Genomic DNA, 19785 nt, shown 5'->3' on the forward strand with positions numbered 1-19785 from the left:
CTTTCTTCTTCGCTCCCTCCTCATTTACATTTCTCATGATTATTACCTTCCTTCAAAGCTTACCACAGCTTCCATGTTGCCCATGAAACCTTTCCCACTCTTCCACCCATTTGTACTTTCTCTTTCCTCCAATACACAATGTATCCCAATGGTATAGGGGTTCTTAAACTGAGGTTCATGGATTGTATTTTTTAAAAATAATTTGAGAACTATATTTGAATATAATAATCTCCTTAGTAATTTTATATACTTTATTTTATACACTGTAGCCCAAGATCCACACCTCTCTCTTTCTCTCTCTCTCTCTCTCTTACACACACACACACACACACACACACACACACACACACACACACACAGAGAAAAGAATCCTGGGAATAGTAGAATATAAACTCTTTGAGAGCAAAGACCATTTAATCATCTTTCTTTATGTCCCAAAGTGCCTTTGAACATAGTGGGCATGTTAAAAAAAAATGTTTGTTGAATTGAAATAAGAAAATTAAACAATAAAATATTTGTTCAGAAGTTGAAAATTTAAACTTATCTCACTATTTGCTGGCAAACTTCTACTCACACATCCAAGGCCCCATCTTGACTTAATCACAGAATTTCGGAGTTGGAGCAGACCTTTAACACCATCCAGTTCAATCTATGCCCAAAGAAGAATAGCTAGTCTAGTATCACAGCCCTTGTTTGATGACCTCCAAGGAGGTTCAAGATTTCAATGGATTTTTCAGCTGCCATGTCACTGTCATACCAAGCTTGTGGTCCACTAAAAGCCACACATCTTTTCCAGACGAACTATTATCCAACCACACCTTACTCTTCTTGTGGAGCTGGCTTTTTTCACAGCAAATGTAAGACTATATATTTATTCCTATTAAATTTCATCTTATTGAAGTCAGCCCAGTGTTCTAGACTGTCAAGATGATGTTAGATCCTGACTAGCTCATCTTCCATTTTAACTATCCTTACCAGCTTGATGGTATGAAGACACTGGATAAGGATGGAATTTATGCCTTTATCCAAGTCATCAATAAAAATAATAATTAGCACACTGCCGACCATGCACAGAGCCTTGAACTATTCCACTGGGGCCACAATTACAGGTGAACAAGGAGCTCATATAGTGCATGACTCCTCCTTGGGACCTCCCAACCCCTATTAAACTGCTCCTGGATCTATCTAATTGGACTATTGTCTCTACTCCAACTCTCTCCATCTTTTCCACAAGTATTCAGTAGTTTCTCCTGCTCTTTCCTCAGCATTTATCGGTGAGTAGACCTCTAAATGGATGTTTATGTGGCTAAGTATTATTATATATGTCTGAAATAGAACACAGTATTACTTCCCCCAAAGCCTTCCCCGCATCACTATTTCCTATTATCCAAGTGCTCAGCCTAGGGGTCATTCTTACTTTCACTTAACCTGCATATCCAATCTGCTACCAAATCTTGACATTTCTGCCCTTGCAACATCTCCCACATACATCCTCTTCACATCACTCAGGAAAACACCACCCTTATACCAGCCCTCATCACTTCACTCCAAGACTACTGCAATAACTTTTTTTTTGCTTGTTGGAAGCAGTGGGGTTTACTGGACAAAAGACACAGATGGCTGGGATAGCAGGCACCCCCTTGGGCAGGCGCTCAGTGGGTCAGCACAAGGAGCTTACAGAGCGGGAGCATATTGCCCAGGCCTGTGAACCAAGGGGTCTGATCTACGTCCTCTGGCTTCTCCACTGGACACAGTCCGAAATGCTGGAGGATGGTGGTGAAGAAGAAAACCATTCAGGCCAGGCCTGCCCCTAGGCACATGAGCTGCCCTAGAGCAAAGGGCATAGAGGCCTTGTTTGCTCAGGGGGCCCCTTTCTCACCCAGGAAGGTGGTTGGATCAAAGTATTCTGAATCCTTGAACTGGATCTAGTTTCAGGGAGCAGAAAATAAAGAGTGGGATGACACGGGCACCCTGGGGCAGGAAGTGACCACAAAAATGGGTGTCCTGAGTGACGGCTCAGGGCAGGACCATGGGTAAGATGCTGATGAGTCTCTGGATCTCGTGCAGGACTGTACTGGTGTAGGGTAGGCTGTCTCTGTTGTCCAGGGAAGGAGCCCTGTCCCAGCCCACCATACGGTCTATCTCTTCTTGGGCTTTCTTTTTGTTGTTTTAGGATACTTAAGCAAATTTAGCAGCCCAGAGAGAAGGATGGTACTTGTGGTCTCAGTGCCCCCCGAAGAATAAATTGTGGGTTGTCATCACTATTACATCCTTGTAGAAGTGGTCGTGCTTTTCCTTGTCTATCTGATCTAGGAAATAGTCAGTGAAGTCTTATGACTCTCCTGGCTTCCTACTCTTCTGATGTTTCCGGATCTGATTAGACATGAAGGCCCGCAGCAACCTGAAGTTATGGAAAATTCGCCAGTGGGGACCAGGAACCCAGTCCATAACAGAGGGGAACACATCTAGCCCCACTGGGAACTCATGAGCTTGAAACTGTCATTCAGCAGATCCAGCAGTGCTTTTAAATCAGGATCATCATAGCAGAAGCATTGTCCAAATACCACCACCCAGGTGACATTGGGCACAGCACTGCACAGGAGCTGGAGGGGGTTAAATGGAGCCGAGTTTTCAGTACCATCCTAACTAGTCTCCCTGACTCTAGTTTCTCCTCACCCTAATCCATCCTTCACTCAGCTCTGCCAAAGGGACTTTCCTAAAATACAAGTCTGTGGCTCCCTATTGCCACCAACATCAAACGTCGCTACAAACAAAATAACCACAAAGAATATCTTTCTTGTTAAAAAAGCCTTTAAATAACAGATATCTGTTGTTTTTACATCACCTTCATTCCCTAATAAACTGCTCCCCCTTCTGCCACTGAGAAAGCCATCTTTCATAGCAAAAAAATAAATATAAAGAAAAATGGGATAGGCAAGCTAATTTATACAACAGCCTGGTTCAAGGATAAATGCGTTGTTCCACACTCACAATCCCTGACTACAGCAAAGAAGGGAGAGGGACCACATCACTTTTTCAAGGCTAAATTGGTCATTATGATTACATGGTACTCATTTTCTACAGGTCCTTTTCATTTACATCGTTGTAGTCACTGACCCCTTGGTATAGTGGGTGAGTGACGGGGAGGGAAGGGAGACAAGTTTGAATCCTGTCTCAGGCATTTACTAACTCTGTGACCCTGGGAAAGTCATTTAACCTCATTCAGCCTCAGGTTTCCCCTTCTGTAAAATGGGGATAAAAAAAACCTAGCTATTAGAATGGCTGCGAGGGTCAAATGTAAATTACTTAGCAAACCTTAAAGCTTAAAAGATGGCTGTCATTTTCAGGGTTATTGTTATGAAATTGTGTTCCTGGCTCTGCACACTTCCCTTTGAAAGAATTCCCATGATTCTCTCTCTGTTTCCCTACGTATGTGTCCCTGGTCTCAGCTTAGTCTGAGCATTAGCACTGCTTAGACATTATGCCTACAGTCTTACTCCTCATTTGGGGGTTTATTCCCTACACCTACCCTTGCTTCCATCTTATCTCTCTTTATTTATTCACTTATTTGTTTTTTGTTTTCAACATTAACTTCCATAAAATTTTGAGTCCCAAATTTTCTCCCCATCCTTCCCCTCCTCCCACCCCAAGACAGCATGCAATCTGATGTAGGCTCTACATATACATTCATATTAAGTCTGTTTTCACATTAGTCATGTTGTAAAGAAGAATTAGAACCAATGGGAAGAACTATGAGAAGGAAGAAACAAAAAAGAAAAAAAAAAGAGAGAGAGCAAAGAGTACGCTTCGATCTGCATTCAGACTTCATACTTCTTTCTCTGGATGTGGATAGCATTTTCCACCCTGAGTCTTTTGGAGTTGTCTTAGATCCTTGCGTTGCTAAAAAGAGCTAAGTCTATCACAGTTGGTCATCACATAATGCGGCTGTTACTCATTTTTTAACTTCAAAGTTGGTGGGGGATTTGTTCCCTGAGCATTCACATTAAACATGTTAGATAACTTCCATTTTCCCTGCTCATCGGAATTGCAAAGATGATTTTTTGAGCCCATGGAGGAGACTTTACATTTATCCTTAGGAACTGCCATCTTATTAGCTTTGACCCAGTGTTTTGGCCTATCAGCATCCAATCCAATGAGAAGGAAGAAGGCTTTGAGTGAGTGTATGTCTCCCTTTCTCCTTTCCTTAACTTTTAAACACGGAACTATACTTTTTTTATTTAGTCTGTAACCCACTGAAGTGTGTAATTCAGTTTAAAAGCAAGGTCCAGCAGGCACGATTCACGCCTGTCACACAGGATAAAACCGATCCCAATCCCACAGTGCTTGACTCCATCAATTTTACATTTATATTGAGTCCTGCAGTTTACAAAGCACATTCACACCTATTAACTCATTTTATCCTCATAACAACCCTGTGAATAGCCTAAAATCCATCATTTATAAGATGCCCATTTGTGAGCACTGGTTTTCAAGCAGCCTCAGGGTCAAAGTAATACACACCTGACCCTGGAATCAGGAGACCTCATTTGGAGGCCCAGCTCTTACATTTATTAGCTGCATGAGAAAATCACCACCTCTGGCCTCAGTTTCCTCATCTGCAAAGTCAGGGGGTTGGACTAGATGGTCTCAGAGGTTTCTCTCCATTTTCAATCTGTGGTCCTCTGACGTATGTTTTATCTGTCTGTCAGAGTGGATGAGCTGAAAATCAATCAGTCAGTCAACAAACATTTATTAAGTAAGTACCCAGTATGTGCACTGAGCTAAGCAATGGGAATATAAAGAAAGGTAAAGGGGCAGCTAGGTGGTGCTGTGAACAGAGAACCAGCCCTGGAGTCAGGAGGACCTGAGTTCAAAAAGGGCCTCAGACACTTGATACTTACTAGCAGAGATGAGGAGTGAAAGAATTCCAGGTACAGGGCATAGCCAGTACTTTGTAACCTTATAGTGCTATACAGATGTGAGCTTTTATGGACAATTTAAAAAAAAAAAAAGAGCAACATTTTACATTTATTTTTATTTATTTACTTTTGTTTGTTTTTGCTAGGCAATGGGGTTAAGTGACTTGCCCAGGGTCACACAGCTAGTAAGTGTCAACTGTCTGGTCTGAGATCGGATTTGAACTCAGGTCCTCCTGACTCCAGGGCCGGTGCTCTATCCACTTCACCACTTAGCTGCCTCTACATTTATTTTTAAAGAGTAATTTTTTTTTATTTAAATTTTAATAGAAATTTTTTAATTAAAACCAATTCCATGGTAAGTAGTATACTCGCCATGCAATATAACCTGCCCACTTGTGCCGATGACAGTTGGCTGCTGGCCCCTTTGTTCTCATCCTCAGGTGGGTTAGATCCAGTCACGGTTTTCCTATTAATAATCTTAACCACGGGAGGCAGAAGCAGCGTAAAGCACGGAGTCAGCAAGCCCAGAGGGTCAGGTTAGGCCTCTACCACCTACTTCCTCCCTGTGTGACTCTGGGAAATGAACTTAATCTCTCCGAGCCCCAGGCAAGTTTTTAAAACTACAAATAGAGAACAGCAAACTAATTTGGATTGTCAGGAGTTACACCGCATGCCAGAGCCTCGAAATCAAGGATACAGCACCATCTCCACCCCCTCATCCCAGCCCCACCAAAAAAAAAAAATACACACAGTAGCTCTGAGACCAGTAATAGTCTAGTGGGAAGGCTAAGGGTTGGAGAGACACTGTGTGGCGGCAGCCCACAGGACCTGTGGTGCACAGATCAATGAAACGAAAGAAAAGAAGGTCTGGGAGACATTTTAAAAGCACACGAGAGAAAGAGGAAAACTTCAGAAAGGGACAGAAATAAACCGGGTACTACATGTTATGATTAAAACATAATGCATCAACTGGGAAATAGGAAATACAGGAAATGGGGTGCAGAAGTCTATCCTGCCCTACAGGAAAATAGAAGGGGAAGGGGATAAGAGAAGGGAGGGGGGAGAGACAGAAGAGAAGGCAGACCAGGGGAAGGGGTATTCAGAATGCATGCCATCTTGGGGTGGGGGGAGGGGTGAGAAACTTGGAACTCAAAAACTTGTGGAAGTGAATGTTGAAAACTAAAAATAACTAAATTTATATTTAAAAAACATGATGCAAATACATGTAATATAAATTTTTTTATCTGTAAATACATGGGATGTAAATTATATTATTTTGTGATTATAAAATATGATACTTATAATCATTATATATTTAATATAGACTATATACATGCATTATATACATGTGGTTGTTGTTGCTGGGGCAGCTCGCTGGCCTGTGGATAGGGTGCTGAGCTGGGAGTCAGGAAGACCTGGGTCCCAATTCAGCCTCAGACACTCACTAGCTGTGGGACCCTGGGCAAGTCACTTAACCTTGTTTAGCCCAGTTTCCTCATCTGGAAATATACTTTCATAAATATGTGTACATATATACATACATATACAGACATACATATGGAGACTATACAAGCTGGAGAAGGCAATGGCAAACCGCTCCAGGATCTTTGCCAAGAAAACCCCATGTGGGGTCAGGAAGAGCCGGACACGACAGAAATGACTCGACCACATTCCTTTGCTTTAAGAAAAAGAGTGGATTGAATTGAATTATGTTTAATTCATAGTGCTTAATGTGTAACTATTCTAAGGAAATTTGCAAGAGAAGATTGGGTAAGAAGCCCTAAGCCAAAGGAATGAACCTCTAACTGTGAGATTTCAGTGGATCATAGGTTCGATAGAGTCAAGTCATTGACTCTAACCCCTTCATTTTAAGGGATGAGGAGAGGCATAGAGGTCCAGGGACTCAGCAATGGTCCCATGGGTGTAAGCTGAAGAGAAGAGCTTGGGTCTCCGGTCCTCCGACTACAAACACACTCTTTCCCCCAGAGTGGGGGCAGGAGGCGTGTAGACCCCGAGTGATACCAGTTTAAACCACAGTCAGACAAGAAGCTGAATAGGCAGCCAGCGACTGGGTCCTGTGTGTTCACATCTGTCCTCAACAACTGGGGAAGGAAATCGCCTCCGGCTTAGCCCCCACATCAGCCTCACAGACTGCTTTGACAAATCCCTGGGCCCTCTGAAGCTGCACTGCCCCCACTTCCCATCCTCAGCAACACCTCCCAACCATCTGCACCTTCTGCCTTGGTCGTTCCTAGCAGGAGGCTATGAGAACACAAGGATCTGTCTGCAGTAAACATCCTCCAGAGTCCCCCGACAAACACAGATTCCTGTGAAAACCAAGACACAGACATCCATCCAGCCTGCTGGCACACCATCACCATGCTATGATTTACTGGCAATCTTACACTCCTAGGGAGCTGCCTGAGTCACTGAGACCCAGTGACTTACCCAAGGTCATTCAGCTAGTATGTTACCAGGGACAGAACCTAGGTCTTCCTGAATACAAGTCCTAGTTCAGCACAAAATGTGTCAACAGCGCTGGCTCCCATGATGTTGATAAAAGGAATAAAAATCGCTGAGAGAGCTGAAGACTGCAATGTACTTTGAAATGAAATTCCAGCTGGGACATCAAGAAAGGCTTCCCAGAGAAGGTGACATTTTAGCTGAGTGCTGAAGGAAGGTTAGAAGATGTCTAGACAGAGGTCATCATGGCGGCTGTCTTCAATTAGACAAAGGCAGCCACATGAAAGACGGGCAAGACTTCTTCTCTTTGGACCCAAAGGGCAGAGCTAGGAGCAAGGAGGGGGAGTTGTCATGGGATAAATTTAGGCTCGATAGAGGAAAAAGCTTTCTGACTGACAATTACCACCCATGGTAATTTTTTTCTAACAAAAGCCACCCATGAGGACAATAGGCTGTCGGGGGAGGGAGGAGGTCCCCCTTCCCTGAGGGACTTCAGGCCCACCCCGGGAAGCCCACGTGCCAGAGCTACTCCAGGGAGAATCATTGTTGAATGAATGAATGAATGAATGAATGAAATAAAAAACAAACAAAACGATTATAGAACGAGTGAATGAATGGAATAAAAATGAACAAAGTGATTGCAGAATCAATGAATGAAACAAAAAAATGAACAGAGCGATTGCAGAATGAATGAATAAAAGAGGATTTATTAAGCTCCATGCCAGGTATAAGCTGGACTAAACCTCTGAAATCCCTTCCAATTCTGAATGATTCTAATCCGCTCCAAATTCCTTATTTTGTCAAATGTCAGAAGGAGATAAGTTACTTACAAGTCTCTCCTCCGTTTCCCCTTTCCTGACTTATTTTAGGTCTTGGGCAGAAAGGCAAATGACGACTTCCTTTTTAAAAATAAGATAATTATAAAAGGGCCAGGGCAGCACTTGACCTGGAGTCAAGAAGACTCCTCTTCCTGAGTTCAAATCTGGCCTCTGACGCTTACTAGCTGTGTGACCCCGGGCAAGTCATTTACCCCTGTTTGCCTCAGTTTCCTCATCTATAAAATAACAAGGAGAAGGAAATGGCAAACCACTCCAGTATCTCTGCCAGGAAAACCCCAAATGGGATCACAAAGAGTTAAACACAACTGCAAAATGACTAAACGAGTCAATTAAAGGGCTACATACCCCTTATACGTACAAAATTTTTCTCGTCTCTTCCATAAGAATGTGAACTCCATGACAGAAGGAAATTTCCCTCTACACCGCCCCACAGCCCTTTCTTTGTATTCCCAGAACTCAGCACAGTGCCTAGCACAAAGTAAATCCTTAATAAATATTTGTTGACTGACTCGGGTAATGAATTCCCAGAAAACAAAGAGGAAACTCTATCTCCCCATGCAAGTTAGCTTTGTCTCTGCAACTTACAGTATTAAGTCATTGCCAAGACCACCAAGACACCATGTATCAAAGGTTGGATTTGAATCCGGGTCTTTGTGGCTCTAAGGCCTGCCTTGTTTCCAATATGCCTCAGTGCATCCTTTTCAAAGGAAGGACTATGTGTCATCAGTATCCACACTACATAACTTTGAAAACCAGGGCTTTGAATCAAGTGTCTTCTAGATTATATCCATTGGAAAAAAGCTCAGAGTTTAAGGCAAGAATGGTGAGTTACTCCTCTTTTCCATAGCAGGCCATCTTTTCTTCCAAGTATTGAGGACCTTGTCTTTGGGAGGGAAAGGGGACCTCCATCATTGAGGAAATTTGTGAATGATGGTTTGTGGAAAGATGAGGACTTCTACTCTTCTCTTTGGCTTCTCTGAGATCTGAGATCTTATCTGTCTTTAATTGTCTTTGATCTCCTAACATGCACAAGGCACTGTGCTACTCGTGAAGATGCAGAAGCAGACACAACATGGGCTCTGCCCTCAATGAGTTTTCAATCTAAGGGAAGGAGGAAGGGAGGATTTACATGAGTAATTGTGATAGGTAAGTAAGAGATGCACAAAGAGGAGTTCCAAGTCAAGTATTCAGAGAAATGTGAGGAGGGAAGCAATCCTATTCAGGTTGGTGGAAGGAAGAGATGGGAGAATCTGGGAAGGCTTCACAGAGTGTCCTAATCTGAACTGAAAGGAGAGGTTTCAATGGATGGAGCCCATCTTCAGGCAGAGGGGGCATGAGCATAGTCACAGAAAGAGAAGTGGACATAAAAAGGACAAACGGAGAGTGACCCAGCTTGTCTGGAACATACAACAGATGATGTGAAGAAACATATTGGCTGGAAGGCCAGAAAGGTTGGTGAAGCCAGATTGGCTGCCCTAGACTGCCAGAGTCAGGAGTCTATTCTTTATTTGGTAGGCAGTCGAAAGCCATGGAAAGCTTTGATTAGAAGAGTGTCCAGACAAAGATCGACATCTGGCCACTGGGCCTAGGTGGCTCCAGAAGAGAAAGTGAGACTGGTGACTTTGCACAGCCCTCTCTCACTTGTATCCAGTTCACTTGCGACTCATGGCATCACCTTCCTGAAGTCGGTCCTCTTCAAGAACGAAGGACAAACAACACCAGCATCGGGATGATTGGGTAACAGTGGGGAGAACAGGGATGGACTAGAGACAGGAAGACAAGTCAGGAGGCTAGAAGAGATCAATAGATGAATGGAATGACTAGATAAATATGGAGAGGAAGGGGGAAAGGGAACAAGCTTCCACTGAGCACCAACTGTTTGCCAATCACTGTGCAAATATGCACTTTACCAATATGCCTCATTTGATCCTCACAATGACCCTGTGAGGTAGGTATAATTATCATGCCCACTTTTCAGTTGAGGAAACCGAGACAGATATAGGTTAAGTAATTTGCCCAGGGTCACACAGCTAGTAAGTATCTGAGGCCAGATTTGAACTCAGGGCTCACTGAATCCAGGTTGGTGCTCTATCCACTATACCACCTAACTACATAGATAGACAGATAGACGGATAGATGGACAGATAGATAGAAAGATAGACAGACAGATAGACAGAGATGAATGATAGATGGATGGATGGATGGATGGATACAGACAGATAGATATAGATGATAGAAAAGGATGAATGGATAGATAAACAGATATACATGAATGATGTATAGATGGATGGATGGATGGATATAGACAGATATAGATGACAGAACAGGATGGATAGATAGATAAACAGATATAAATGATGGATGGATAAATAGATATAGGTGATGGAAAGATACATACAGACAGATATAGATATCTATACATAGATATAGATGACAGATGATGGATGGATGAATGGACAGATAGATTAGATAGATGGATAGATAGATGGACAGAGAGAGAGAGAGAGAGAGAGAGAGAGAGAGAGAGAGAGAGAGAGATGACTTTTAAAAGATGTACTACGTGCAAGGCAGTGCATTAGGCACTGGAAATAGAAATAAAAAAGATGACAGTTGCTGCCTTGAAAGGGCTTACACTTCATAGCAGAAGAAAACACATATGGGAGAGCTGGGATGAGGGAAGAAGGTGACATTCAGGCCACACAGTGGCAATGCCAGCAAATCACAGGGGAGCCTGCTTCTAGGCAAGCAGAATGTCAGGTCACCCCACAGAGACAGGAGATCTAAGGATGGTGTCCAAAGTTGAGGTGGGAAAGGGGGTGAGGATGAGAAGGATGGCCTGAATAAAAGTAAAATGGTGAGAAGATAGCCAGTAAACAGCTGAGGAGGCCTGACTCTAGGCAAGGAAGAATAAAAGCTCCTCTATCAGAGCCGGGGAACACTGGTGAAGTCTGACTTTGCAGAGTGACAACGAGGGACAAAACAAGGCTCTGTATGGCAGCAGAGAAGAGGGGACAGATGAAAAAGATCTAGGATTTGATAACTGTGAGCAGGGAGAGAGAAGAGAAGAAAGATTTCAAGAGAATTCCAAGTTCTGAGATCAAGCCTAGGAGGACACAAGTACCATTAACAGATATGATGGAGAGAGAGATGAGGCAGATTTTGGAAGTTGTTCGTACCCTGCCCTTTGGCAACTATTTTCGTAAATTTATATGCGATTACATATAGCATCCCCGCCCAATAATTTGTAAATTCCTTGAGGGCAGAGACTGTTCTGTCTCTCTTTGTGTGTTCTCAGTACCTTGCACAGACTTGGTGCATAATGCATGCCTGCTGAATTGGACTTTAAGTTGGAGGGTTCAAGAAGAAGATCAAGTATAAACGCCCAACAAGAAAAACAAAACAGAGACGGGAGGTTGGGGCAGAAATATTGACTCAAGAACCATCTAAAAAGTAATAATTGAATCCATGGGAGTCCCATGACTAAGGAGAGAGGAAGGTGTGATAGTTAGCTTGCTTTGCCTAGTACATGACATTCTATCCTTTTTAAAAATTTATTTTTTTCAATTCACAGGAATTTTCTTTCTTTTCATTCCACTTCAGGAAAAAAAGAAAAGACTATTTGTAAAACTATGCATGGTCTAGCAAACCCAGTATCACATTGGCCATACCCCTAAAACAGGTTCTATTCTGTACCCTGAGTCCATTATCTCAATGGATAGAATTCTATAATCGGTCCTCTGAAATCATGATTGGTAATTATATTGATCACACTTTGTTGTTGAAGCAGCTAGGTGGTACAGTGAATAGAGCATTATACCTGGAGTCAGAAAGTGCTGAGTTTCAAATTCAGCTCCAAATACTTAGCTGTGTGAACCTGGGTAAGTCACTTAACTTGCCTCAGTTTCCTCAACTGTAAAATGGGAACAATAATAGTACCAATGTCCTAGGATTGTTGTGAGGATAAAATGAGAAATTCGTAAAGTGCTTTGCATACCTTAAAATGCTAGGTGGTATTATTATTATTTGTTTGGTATATCTTTTGTATTTAATTATCTATATATGCATTTCTTTTCCATAAGGACAGAGATTTTTTATTTTTATATTCCTATTGCCTGGCACATAATAGGCACTTGCTAAATACTTATTAAACAAATGACCATAAAGCATTGGTCATACAAACCAATCAGTCATTGTTCCAGCCAAGAGTATGTGGCTGGTGCCGATAACGGAGAGCAGAGGTTCATTCCCCCAGCCCTGATGCCCTCAGAGCTGGTTGCCTAGGTCACCCTTGAAATCCAGGCCTGACTCCTACCCTCTACCCCAATTCTCACTTCTCAATTCTGGAATCAGAATCAAATCATCTCAGTCACTGCCCTCTGAGAGTGTGTGTCCAGTGGCTTTCTTAGGGCTCTACTCGCTGTCCCTTTAACTGGCCAAACCAAATATCTTTTACTGGCCAGCACTCCTCACCAGGTGTCATTTCCCTCATTAGAATGTTAGCTCTTAGAGCGCAGGGACTCTCTTCAATTCTGAATTTGTATCCCCAGGGCTTAGCTCTTAATAAATGGTTTTCCATTCATTCATTCACTTTTACTCATTCAAGTGCATCATAGGTGCTCTTGGAGGCAGGAAGCAAAGAACCCAAAATATACATAGGTTTCCTATATACAGGTAAAAAGGAAAGGGGGAAGAGGAAGGGGTGGGGGAAGAGAAGGAGAGAGGAGCAGAAGCAAAGGGAGAAGAAAGAAAGGAGAGGAAGGTTAAGGGTGAGGGAAAAGGAAGGGAAGAGAAGGAAAAAGGGAAGGGGGAGATCAATGCCATTCAGAAACCTAAGTATTTAAGGGATATACTCACCACTACAGCCTGGTGTTAGCCTCTAGACATAATTAAACCATGATGAATACAATACAAATGGCCTGCCACAAAATCCAAAAGTTTATCACACATGAGACAGCTAGGAAGACTTCCCCTCCACCCTGTAAATCGTCACCTTTTGGTTAAGGAGGAAGGCTTGACCCCAATGGTCAGGGCAAAAGTAAGGCCTAAGAAGCCAAAAGTAGCAACTTTCAAACATCAAACGTGTGAAAAACTTAATAGCTAAATTCCCTTTGCACTTGATCTAGTCTTTTCTAAAAACAACTATTTGTGTTTCATCTTTTCTTCAAGTATTAAAAAACTTGAAATGCGACTTCTAATCCACTTTCCATGGGAATGAAATGTGGACTTTTGCCTTCCATCTGTGACTTCTTCTCACAAACCTGATTTAAAATTGTTTCCCTTCCCTTTTCTCCTGATAAATTTCTACATCTGCTGGTGTTTTCTATTTTGCTACTCCCAACATGTCCCCAATTACATCTCTCTTGATTTGGGGTTTAACACGCTGATGTCTCATCAGTTACAAATGCTGTGTTCCACTGAGCATTAACAGACAGCAGTGTAGGCAGGGGGAAGAGGGGTAAAACACAGAGCACAGGAAATGCTTTCCTGACCCCCCTCTCCCCTAATGACATCGTTTAATATTAATACAATATGTGGTTAATGTTTTACAAAAGAATTGCTTCTTCCCAGAAAAGATAGAGGAAAAAAAAAAGTAATAAGCTGGTTCTCTACCTGGGAACTCAAAAACACTTTCATTTATTTAAGAGATATTATTTCAATTGTATTGTTTTTTCGTCCAAACAAAAAGTGAAAGATTAGTAAGTTTGGGGGAAAAAAATCTAAAACAAGTTTGTATTCTAACCTATTCAATCAAAATGTTTTCACCAAAAAAAAAAAAAAATCAAAACCCACCTCATTTCAGTCCTGTGAACACTTCTAAGCTCACTCTGATACAATACATAGTTTTATAGTTGAAAACAGTTCAAGAAAAAATATTTTTTTTAAAGAAAGATTTAAATGTTTGTGATTTTTGTTGTTGTTACCTCCATTTTCTACTGGATACAAAGGTATCATACATAAAGATTCACTGAATGCTTCACCGTGTGGATAATCTTCAAATTACTCAGCACGTAGGAGGCATATAGCACTAGGCTCTGAGTTGTTTTTTTTTTTTTTAAATTGAACAATAAACCACTCAACTCTAAAAAAAAAAGGTTTAAAGTTGCTTCAAATCGTTTTATTAGTCGCAATTTGGCTGACATCTATCTTTTCTTCAAGATTAAAAGGGTGAATACAAAGTGTTGTTATGAATATTTCGGTACAGGTGGGACCCTTTCTTTCTACCTTTGATGTTCCTTGGTTACATGCCCACCAATGGGGAATTCTAGGTCCATGGTATGTAGATTTTTGTTACTTTTTCTCAAATTATTCCAAATTATTTTCCACATCTGTGGATCAACGTCATAGCTCTACCAATAGGGTATGAATTAGTGTGCCTGTTTTTCCACAGTCCCTCCAACACGGACTTTTCCATCTTTGATGGTCACTGTTACTGTGATTAATGATTTGAAGCAATCTTTCTTGGAGGCTTGTTTCCAGTCCAGCCTCCATTATCGCAGAGAGTAAATCTTTGTAGAGTGGACACCCACCTTCTTCATTATTAACAACTGCTGACCAACCATTACCAACAAGTAGAGAGGCAAAAGAGCCGTGGGAGTGGAAGCATCCCACCCCCCCAGACCACAGTTCCCACTTTCAGCCCAGTCCTCAGGGATATTATCTGGAGAAGAAACTCCTATGGAGAAATGATCAGCTGTTTCCACCAATGCTCAACTAGCTGCCAGCCTAGCTGAGGCAGTAGGATTCCCTGAGGGAGAGACAGGAGGCAGGATGGGCCAGGCAAGAGAAACCAACACCACTATCTTGACCACCATGTCTCCTCAGATTCTGATGGAAACAGGCCAGGAGCCTGAATCCAAGAGAATGGAAATGCATTCTGGGAAGCCTTCCCTGTGGAGATGCATCCCGGCATCTCTGCTTCCTACAAAAGTCCCAGAAAAGAAATTATTGCCACCAAGTCCTTGGCACTATCCAATGGTTCAACATCATAAATTAATATTATTTTATCAGTGTTAATGGCATTAAAGAAGACGCACAACCATCTGCTTTTCCACTTCACCCTAAGGACCACAGGACCTTTCCATTTGACTCGTAGCTGAAACCTTCCATAGGAGTTGGCTCTCCTGTTAGAATGTAAGCTCCTTAAGGGCAGGGCCTGTCTTGTTTTCTTATTTGTACAGTCAGCATTTAATAAATGTTTTATTCATTCATTTATATGAATGTTGATACTTTTCTTCCAGTCCAACCCCTTTATTTCATAATGGAGGAAACAAAATCAGTCAGTCAACAATCAGTATTTAATAACCACCTACTATGGGCCAGGCACCGTGCTAAGTGCTAAGGATACAGAGAAAGGTAAAAGTCAGCCCCTTCCCTCAAGGAGTTTATAGTCTAATTGGAGAGACGACACACATGATGTACAAACAAGATATATACATACTTACATATATACATATGTATGTATGTATGTATATACACACACATATGTATACATATATACATACACACACATACACACACACATACAGGGGAAAAGTCAGAAATACTCAACAGGGGAAAGGTTCCTCGCAGATGAGATTTTAGCTAAGGCTTGAAGGAAAAAGGAAGATTAAGTTACTCAGCCACAGTCACACAGGAAACAAGAAATAGAATCCAGAATGAATCCAGATAGATTCAGTCAAAGGGCCCCACTTGAGGACCTAGAGGGCACACATGTGGCCCCGAGGCTGCAGGTCCCCCCCACCCCCCAGGTTAGGTGATACAGCAGATAGAATACTACACTGAAAGCAAGCAAGACCCGAGTCCTCTAACACACATGGCTACATGACCCTCGGCAAATCCCTCAGTTTCTTCATCTGTAAAGTGGGGGAGGATAACACCACCTCCCTTTGAAAGTTGTTCTGAGGATCAGATGAGATAATGAAAGTAACAGCACCTGGCAAACCTTAAAGGGCTATATAAATGTCCAGTATTGATCATCATTGCTACCCAGAATCTCAGAGCTGTGGCACAGGTCCTGACTCTGAATCCACCTCCACTACTCAGAGGGCACTGCCCTTAGGCAGGGCTACGCTGGAGCCAGCTCTCACCATCCACAGAGAGCCAAATCTGGGCTTGGTTTATTGTTTTGCTGATGGTTGAGACTTGAGCAGGCGATGGAAGAAATGTTAATGGCTCTGATTAAACTTAGAAGGGTGTGTTATGTACAGGTTTCCCATAGAGCTGGTTGTTAAACACTGGCCAGCCCACTCAGAAAACAGGGCTGGGACAGTGCCCCTTGGATGTGTTCCAGAACACAGGACCTGCTTATGAGAAGCTCTCCTTGACAAAGGAGGATTGAAGAATTATTTTGAATTTCACAATAGTCAATTTTCCCAAAACTACCAAAGTCTGAATTCATCCCACAATCTGGGCCAGCTGATCTCAGGTCTTTCTACACCTGTGTCTGTCCGAGCACCAAAGTAAGCATTCAAAATCACAACCAAGACGCCAGCTTAAGCCTCTTACTCTGTTGATTTCCGAACACTTAACCACGCTGGATTTTAAGAGACTTTTCCAGATGGAACAGAACAATACACTCGATACGTTATGGAAAGGGAAACATCTCTTGGGGTTAGGGGAAGGGGGAAGAAACAAGCTAGTTTAAATAAATTATATCTCGAGAAATTGAAGGTGATCCACGACAAGATTTTCTTCCTTTCCTCCTGAAAGTCACTCAAAGGATCTTCTTGGGTACATAAGTATCAACTCTTTACATAGCTCTTATTTTTAAAAGCTATATTCTCACTTGAGAAGAACATCGTACACTGTCCAGCTGTGACCTGTACAGAGTCCAACGTCCACGTGTGTGGAAGCGAATGGTCCTGTACACAGAATTATTCTCCAAGTGTCTTTCTAATTCTGCCTCCCATCTCACAATAACTGTGACTGAGCAAGGTCCTTGAAGGTTTCCACATCAAGCTTGGCAATCTCAGAACACATCTGCCTCCTCGGGAATTTCTTGAGACCAACCGTGTGTTCCCTCACTATGAGATCTGATTGGCATCACCCCACCAACAGTGGGGTGGGAAGAGCCGAGCATCCAGACCTGCTTGCTCCAATGAGGAAATGGCTGCCAACGTTAAACTTTGATCTCATTGCTGAATTGAGAAAATGAAAAGATGACTTCTGATATCCAAATAACAAAAACATGATTGTTTTTGAGGCTGGCTTTTGTTCCGGCCAGTGAAGCCTGAAATAATAAGTGTGGCCTGCTTTGTAATTGGATTGTGCAGGAATGAATGCAAAAGGATGAGAATTTTTCAGAGCATTTTAGCGCAGAAGTGAATGGCTCAGGTCTTCCTGGTATATGTGCTACTCTCCAAGAGTAAGCTGGGCACTTAACAATCCCACACCATGAAGACACCATTAGCAAATGCAACTTTCCTTACTTTAAAATTGCAAAAGACTATCTGGGGGATGGAAAGCTGCAAGACGAAGACCACGGAGATTATGAAAAGCAGCACTGGTTTGAGAGAGGAAGGCTGAGTCTGAGCCATCCTTCAAATCTCATGATTGAATCAGGGTCCATCAACTGCTTCTTGGAAAAAAAAATGAAAATGTAATAACCACTCCACACAGATCTCAGAAGGATAATGGGAAGCTAATTAGGACCAAAAGGACCATTTAGAGGGGTGAATAGAGCTCTGGGCCTGGAGTCAGGAAGACTCACCTTCCTAAATGTAAATCTGGCCTCAGACCCTCACTAGCTGTGTGACTCTGGGCAAGTCACTTAACCCCGTTTGCCTCAATTTACTCATCTATAAAATGAGCTGGAGAAGGGAACGGCAAACCACTCCAGTATCTCTGCCAAGAGGTCACAGAGAGTCAGACGTGACTGAAAACGACCAAACGACAACAGATAAAAGTGAAGCAAGTAATTAACAAGCATATATAGTAATGAAACACTCTTGTTGGTTTCCTTCAAAACTTAGCTCAAGTTCAGGAGAGCTTTCCAGGTCTCCCTGAAGATGCTAATTCCCCTAAGGTTACCCTCTGTCTTCTGTGTTGAGTTGACCTTGTATGTTCTGTTTGATACATGGTATCTCCCTTGTTAGAATATAAGCAGGCACTAGCTTTGCCTTTCTTTGTAATTCCTAGCATTTAGCACAGTACTTAGCAAATAAACAGTAAGCACTTAATAAATGCTCATTGGTTGTGTTCTAGGCACTGAGACTATAAAAACAAAAGTGAAAGCAATGCCAGTCTTCAAGCAGATTACAGTCTATTCCAGATACAGGAATACACAAAATAAATACATAACAGCAGGGGAGGGGAGAAGGGGGGAGCAGCTCTACCAGCAAAGCCTAGAAGGAAACCAAGGAATCCCATAACAGAGGCCAGAGAAGATGGGCTGCAATTTGCCCCGAGGGAAGCAGTGTTCAGATCAGAGAGCAGGAGTACTACAGAGAGATAAACGCTACCCCGCTACCCCGGTCAATACTTCTGTCTTCCTCCTTTCATCTTCTTCAGCAGCCCTAGATTTGGAATCCCTTCTATGGTCATGACCTTCCAGAAACCCAGGGTCACTTCCTATTCTCAGAATCCCACCCAATCCAATCCAATGGGCATGGGCTCTGTACCAAGCACTGTGCTAGGCCCAAAGGGACAGTGAAAAGAGAGCCCCTGAGGAAGTCAGCAGATCCTGGAGGTGGCAGGAAACAACAACTGGACAGACAAACAAGGATATGTATGGGATCTTAAAGAGAGAGTTCTAACAACTAGCGGGATTTGGAAACCAACATTTATTAAGCACCCACTGTATGCTGGGCACTGTGCTCGGTAGTAGGTAATGAAATAAAGTCTCAAAGGGGTTTCCATTCTAATGACAGAAACAGTAAGAATGTATGCATGTGCCTATGTATGTACACAAATGTACACACACCCCGCCATTCTGGGTCTTCCCTAAATTGAACACCTTTCTCTGTACTCATCTCCAACTTACTCAGTCATCCTTGTTTGCACAGAATTGTTTGTGTGCTCTTTTCCCATTAGACTGTAAACCCCTGGAGGGCAGGCACTGTTTTTGCCCTTTTGTGTACCCCTAGGGCTTAGCCTGATGCTTGGCACAAAGCAGGCTCTTTTAAAAAAACACTCTTTGATTTGACATATGGCAGAGCAAGAGAACACACCAATACACAAGGGAGTTGGCTTCGGAGGGCTCGCTCTAGAAGCTGAGGAGATCGGGTGCCCCCGGTGCAGAGGAGGACACTTGAGCTCTATCTTGATGGAAGAGAGGTATTCTCAGAGAGACAGCAAGGAGAGAGGATGTTCCAACATGAGAGATGGGAGTGCCACAAGGTCATTCACTGGACCACAGAGTGAACCAATCGCTAAGCACTTATGAAGCGCCTACTATGTATCAGGCACTGTGCTAACTCTGGGGATACAAAGAGAGGCAAAAAACAGCCCTGCCCTCAAAAAGGTAACATTCTAACAGAGGAAACAACACGCAAACAATAAGGTACATGTAAATAGAAGGTGATCTTGGAGGGACGGAGGAGACGGGATGGCCTCTGACAGCACTT

General features: G+C 42.6%; 1 protein-coding gene and 1 pseudogene across 1 annotated transcript in view; both read right to left on the minus strand.

Annotated features, from left to right (window-relative positions):
* FHIT (fragile histidine triad diadenosine triphosphatase) overlaps positions 1-19785 on the minus strand; it is a 1648795-nt gene that overhangs the window by 1509915 nt on the left and 119095 nt on the right.
* Positions 1653-19785, minus strand: part of LOC144456502 (cytochrome P450 2F2 pseudogene) — a 109209-nt pseudogene continuing 91076 nt past the window's right edge.

The sequence above is a fragment of the Phascolarctos cinereus genome, unplaced genomic scaffold (assembly GCF_003287225.1).
Source record: "Phascolarctos cinereus isolate Bilbo 61053 unplaced genomic scaffold, phaCin_HiC Scaffold_4;HRSCAF=312, whole genome shotgun sequence".
Taxonomy (NCBI): domain Eukaryota; kingdom Metazoa; phylum Chordata; class Mammalia; order Diprotodontia; family Phascolarctidae; genus Phascolarctos; species Phascolarctos cinereus.